At 35.7% G+C, this 6,440-nt stretch overlaps 1 long non-coding RNA gene across 2 annotated transcripts; it reads left to right on the top strand.

Annotated features, from left to right (window-relative positions):
* The first annotated feature begins 301 nt into the window (after positions 1 to 301).
* Positions 302 to 1,703, top strand: LOC127120290 (uncharacterized). Of its 2 annotated transcripts, none has more exons than XR_007803170.1 (2): positions 302 to 633; positions 1,373 to 1,703. It is a non-coding gene; the product is annotated as an uncharacterized LOC127120290 (long non-coding RNA). The 2 variants fall into 2 exon arrangements; XR_007803171.1 differs by having other exon boundaries at positions 302 to 637.
* The last annotated feature ends 4,737 nt before the right edge of the window (positions 1,704 to 6,440 follow it).

The following is a 6,440-nucleotide window of genomic DNA, read 5'->3' as shown; positions in this document are numbered from 1 at the left end:
ACAAATCACTAATTATGATTAAATTTCAATTAATGCTAAAAGAATAAGAAACAATTAATTCTATTATTTTTCAATGGAAACATTACTATTGACTTTCTAAGGATTTTTATCAAAGAAAAAATAATTATAAAAAAAATGATAAAAATGAAATGTAAAAGCAACAAATAATAAAAAAAAAGGGTTTATTGCTGAAAACCAAGGTGTGAATAGTGACTTGGATGGGCCAGGGGCGCTCTAAGGCCCAACTGGCCTTCTCAATTTGAGCTTGTCGTTGATGATTGATCCCCTATGTGTGTGTTGTGGGCGTGGGAGAATGGAGAGGATTGAGAGATGAGTGAAAGTGACGCAGAGATTGAGAATGAGAGTTTTCTGAAACTGATTTGTGATTGTGAAATTCCCCATGAAATTGCAATGAGGATTAATTATATAGGGGTTCAAACGTTAACAGAGTTAACTCTGTTAGTAATTCCTTGTTGAAGTTTATTACACATTATAACTTTGTTAAATGATGGGATTCGTGAGAAATTAGTTAGGAATTATGTTAGATTTGGATGAAATTTTGTTAAATGCAATGCTAGGTTAGTTTTAGTTATTACTTAGGATCTGTTGGGTGATGTGGAACTCAAGTTGAAGGTTGGTATGTGATATCCGTTATGCTGTTAAAGAGTTAGTTATAACTTTTGTTAACCTTTAGTTATGGTTAGTTTTAGATTCAGTTAAGATGAAATTTAGTTAAAATGAAAAATGGTGACATTTCCCTGTTGTGAAATCCTGTTAATTGCTCTGCTAGGTTAATTGATTTCTGTTATGGTCTGAGTTATGAAGTTAGGAGCCCTGCTGATGATGAATGGTTAGTTAATTAGGAACATTTTTGTTAGACTAGTCAGCTAGAAGTTCTGTTATATTTTGAATGGTGATGATTTGCTAAAGCTCTTGTTAAGAGTGCATTGCCATGTTGTTTGTTAGTTGATTAGATAGGCTGTTAATGACTGCTATTTCAAAAGGTTAAAGTAACATGATAGAACTGAATTTTGTTGAGTGAAATGTTGTTAATGTTCGTGCTGAATTGTTGTTAACAAATATGCAGCAGCTTGTTAATTGGTTTGTTAGTGAATGTCATGAACGTATGTTATGAATGTATGCTTGTCGTTCTATTGCCTTGTTAGCATAGGGTCCTTAGGTAATTCTTGTGATGTGCATTGATGAAATGTGATGCAAAGATGTATGACCTGTTAGTGTCTTGAATTGAGTTGAAAACAATTGGTTGGATTTGATTAAATGAAGCTAATTATGTGATGCATTGCAAATGAAATTGTCTTGGTGGTTTGTTGGTTTGCTATGCTAAATGATTCATTGGATGGTTATGTTGCAGGATTGTTCTATGCTCTTGGAGTTTGGTTAGTCATATCTCAACATTGCTTGAAATGAAGTTATATGAAAGTCCATGGTGATAACTTGAAGAATCAAAACTTGTTTGCACATGAAGCAAGCTTGGCCATGAAATCAAATGAAAAGATGAATAAGAATGAAGAATCAAAGTGGAATTAGGAGTAGGTCTAGAAATTAGGCCAGTTGACCAGTTGACCAAAAAGTCAATAGTTGACCAAAGTCAATAGTAGATTAAAGTCATGATTTCTTTTGTAATTTTTGTATGAATTCTTTGTAAATAATATTTGTATGAATGAATGACATGATTCTTTTAATCAATGCAAAATTCTAGTTTTCCAAATTGTAATTTTTCCCACCAAAAGTAAGTTTGAATCTTTCTTGAAATGAATGAATTATGGGCTTTGAAATACTTGAACAAATGGACTATGAATGAGAACTATGAATCAAGATCCAATGGACTAGAAATAAGAACTATGAAACTTGAACAAATGGACTATGAATACACCATGAATTAAAGACCAATGGGTTAGGAATGCATTATGAATCATGAGCCAATGAATGCACTATGAAGCATGAATCAATGGACTATGATACTTGAACAAATGGACCATGAATGCACCATAAACCTTGAAGTAATGGACTTGAATGGAAACTAGAATGAAAAATGACTAAGACTTGAATGAAAGCTTGCATAAGACTTGAATAACAGGGCCTTGGATCAATTGAATCATCAAGAAAATAAGCTTATGATAAGCCATGGTCAATAGATGATCAATTCTGAGGTTGACTTATGCTTGAACACAATCAAGAATGATATTTGACTCCAAATAACAATGGTATGATGCATCCATAATGATTAAGAACTACACTCCAATGAATTAGGGTTCCATAGTCAATCAATAGATCAATAGACAAACCACATTGTCCACAAATGCCAATCATCCATGATTAGGGTTTCAAGATGCAAACCACCTAATCAAATACCTCAAACCAAGCAAAAGGCTCTGTAATTAACTACCAATCAAATGGACCCTAAGATTAGAGTTTCATGATCAAGTCCAAGCTCATAAAGCAAACCACATGATATATGAGTACAAAAGATCAAGAACTAGGGTTTTGTGCATAAATGAATACCATGATGCAACCTCCATAAACCAAGGTCCCAAGAAACAAGAATTATGGTTTCATACCCTGATCGAATACCATGATGCAAACTCCATAAACCAATTCCCCAAGCACCAAGAATTAGGGTTTCATGCCTTGATTCCAAATTGATTGCACCACCACAATCCCTAAGGCTTGATCGTTGTGCAAACCCCAGGTCTTGTTAAGTATGAATATCACAACTTTGAATCTATGATGATATATGTGTTGGAGAATTGCCATCCAAGGCGCAGCGGAATTTACAAATTTCTCCATTTAGTGATCCTTACGAATGGGCATGATCAGTGATAGAATCGTTACCTCTTGTGGCGATTCAAACCTTTGGTGCAAATCTCTGATAATGATAAAAATCTTTGATACAGATCCACGGGGCGATCACGAACGTTGAACGATGACAACGCCTCTACTCAGTCCACACGAACGGATTCCTTCAATCGCAGTGCTAGCTGTTATGAATGAAGGCTTTGAGTGAGAGAAAGAGGGAAACAAAATTCCAAGTCTCTACTTGAATTTCAGTCTGAGTGGAGTGGAGTGACAATGCTTCTACCCAAGGGGTTCTATTTATAGAACCACTTGTGTGGGCTTCAAGCTAAAAAGCCCACTTAAGTGTATTTTGGCCCATATCTTATAATATGCCCAATATCACTTAAGTATTTGGTACCTTACCATATTTCGTCTCCCACTTAAGTGCACCGTACCTTACGGTGTTCCTTAGTTACTCTATCTCTCATCAATCCGTCCTTTGTGTGTGACCCTATAGGTTTTCGCGGCGTTGGCAATTATATTAAATCACGCATTTAACATAATAAACAGTGAGCGGTATCTAGCAACACATCACTGCTACCCAAGTCACGAAAATGTCATGTGATCTGACAAAACCTCCTGTGATAATAATTATGTGTATAATTACCCCTTTGCCCTTATGTCTATATTGAACACAAGGTATAGACCGTGTCACCCTTGTCCAGTTCAATATTGGGCCCATAGACATTTATCCTGTTACGCAGGATTGGCAAATTCCATCTAGGACACTCATGTCCCTCAGCATGCTTCGTGGAGTACCCATCAACTGTCTTTATGGTTATCCAGTTACGGACAACGTTGGATCAGCAATAAAGCACTCGACTCTACATCTAGGATCCATAGTGGTTTCAGGTCGAAGAGTGGTATACACTATTATCACCATGAGAATAACTTATGACACTTTGCATAACTTTCTATATAGTATTCTCATAGAGGGTCAATCCGGTATAAATATTACTCCTAATATTCATACCTATGTTTAAGACTTGATAACTCTTTATCCATGATCCATGAGATGTGATCATCAGTCTACAAACATAATAGTCTTAATGCTTTAATGTTATCCCACTTCACACTAAAGCTCGACTACGGATACTTTAATAATAGTGTCCTTATGTTTAATGTGTTCTCATGATTAAGTCACACTTAATACATTAAACGAACTATCTATTCCAGGGACTTTATTAATCAACCATAATAAAGAAAATGCCTTTTATTATTAATAAATAATTCGATATAAGTACCAAAAGTATTGGCCTCTAGGGCTTACACCAACAATATGGACGAAATGGATGATATGAATTCATTTGACATGAAATGAATGCATATGAATCTCAAACCAAAAGTCAGATAAAAAATGAAAAAGGGTGGGCAAATTTTGGGGTATGACAACTTCCCATATTTAATCATCTTGAACCCGAATGCGTGAATTGCGACAACTTTTAGGATATTCAAGGTAGAAGAGGATTAAATACAAGAATATCCGAAAATTTTCCCATTGAGAAAGGTTGTAATGTGAGTAGGATAAATGTATTTAGATTATGGAATGATAGGTAAACTTTTATAGGTTCGTCTGCTGGGAGTTGACCAAAATATTTTATTGGGGAAATAAATCAGTTGTAAAGGAAGTGTTTGATATGCATGACATATACAATATATGATTAATTTTTCATGATGCATGAAGCCATGCATGTTATGCAACAAGGTGGGTCAGAGGTAGGCTCTGGTTCCGGTATGGTAGTGAATGGAATCAAGGAGCCCATAAGTTAAACAAGAAGGTTTCAGAATGCCCTTGCAGTTGGAGGTTTAAATTGAATTTTTCTGATAGGGATGTAAAATTGTTGGAACTAAGTCATTAATAAAAAGGTTGTAAACAAGGTCATCAACCATAGGGGTTGGAAAAAGATCAACAACCCGAAGGTTGGAACAAGGATCATCAACCCCGAAGGTTGAGAAAAATATTATCAACCATGGAAGTTGGAAACAAGGATCATCAACCATGAAGGTTGGAAACAAAAAGGGCATCAACCATGAAGGTTTGAAACAAGGATCATCAACCATGAAGGTTGGAAACAAAATGATCATCAACCATGAAGGTTGGAAACAAAAAGGTCATCAACCAATGGGGGTTGGAAACAAGGATCATCAACCACAAAGGTTGGAAACAAAAGGATCATCAATCATGAAGGTTGGAAAGAAAATGTTCATCAACCATGGGGGTTGGAAACAAAAGGATCATCAATAATAAGGGTTGGAAACAAAAGGGGCATCAACCACGAAGGTTGGAAACAAGAACCTCAACCATGGGGGTTGTAAACAAAAGGGATCATCAACCATGAAGGTTGGAAACAAGGATCATCAACCAAACTAGGCTTTAAAAGATGCCAAGCCAATTGGGTTTTGAGAGAGTTTCCAAACAAGACTAGGCTTTAAAAGGTACCAAGAAAGTTTGGGGTTTGGAAGTGCCAATAAATATTGGGTTTTGACTTTTCTAGTTTGTATGACAAGGCTTCATGCTATGCTAGATGAATGATATGCATGAGTGAAGCGACATGATTAATGCATGATGATGATTTATGTAATGGTTAAATAGATGCTCATGTGGTGGGAGGTGGAAAATTTAGGGTTAGGATAAGGGTCATAAAGACGTGATTATCTGGCACCAACTTCAGGCTCAACAGTTGTTGACACAACTTTTCACTTGTTTTGAAACATTGAAATAACTTGTACCTTCGTATTTTACCTCCACCCCAGTCTGTTGGGTCTCTACATGAATTTCCCCAGTCACCAGTTATGAAGAAGTCTTGTCATCAGAAGATCACAACCTGAATTGCCCCCGTATCTTGAAACTGCATGCCCTTAATTAACCGTCTTAAAGAGATTTATCGAATCTCGACACAATTTCCCCAAATTAACTGAATCCTAAAGCAACCCGCCCTTATGCTTAAAGTAGTGTTCATGAATTATGCCCCTTAGTATGATCAAACTTCCAATCGTGTAATCTTTCTTGATGTCAAGTTCTTATTCACAAGTAAAAATGCTCATTTTGAAAATGGTAATTGTAATGTTACGTTATGTCAGTTTTGAAATGCAAGTATGTTCACTAAGATTATGACATGTAGTGAATGAATCACTAGTTAGAGTTCCATATCAATACCAACACAAATGATAAGCAAATCTTTGGGAGTCATTTTTAACACAATCCTACTGTAGTATGATTTTTGAAATAATCCCTACTTCAATTATGTCTTTTGAGGGTTGTAACGTGGTCTGGTTCATAATTTCAGAAAGAAAGGATATAAGGCTCAAAATTTATTTTAACCCACCCATTATCCTTAATATTCTCCAGTCATACGTCATATGATTCAACATAAGCGTTCACCTTTCAAAAATGATTTTGAATGGTGTAGAGGTAAATTCATGATCATCAAGCTATGGATAAGCAAGACATCAAATAATAAGAGTCGCCACCGCGTTTTTATTGTTTCCAAGGGAAAAGGGGAAAAGTATGAACAAAACCCAAAAAATAAAAAGTTTTCAAATCAAAACTAATAAAATGCCAGAGATTACAGGTAAGGGGGTTG

This window comes from Lathyrus oleraceus, chromosome 2 (genome assembly GCF_024323335.1).
Source record: "Lathyrus oleraceus cultivar Zhongwan6 chromosome 2, CAAS_Psat_ZW6_1.0, whole genome shotgun sequence".
Classification (NCBI taxonomy): Eukaryota; Viridiplantae; Streptophyta; class Magnoliopsida; order Fabales; family Fabaceae; genus Lathyrus; species Lathyrus oleraceus.
This window is presented reverse-complemented; position numbering and strand designations above follow the sequence as displayed.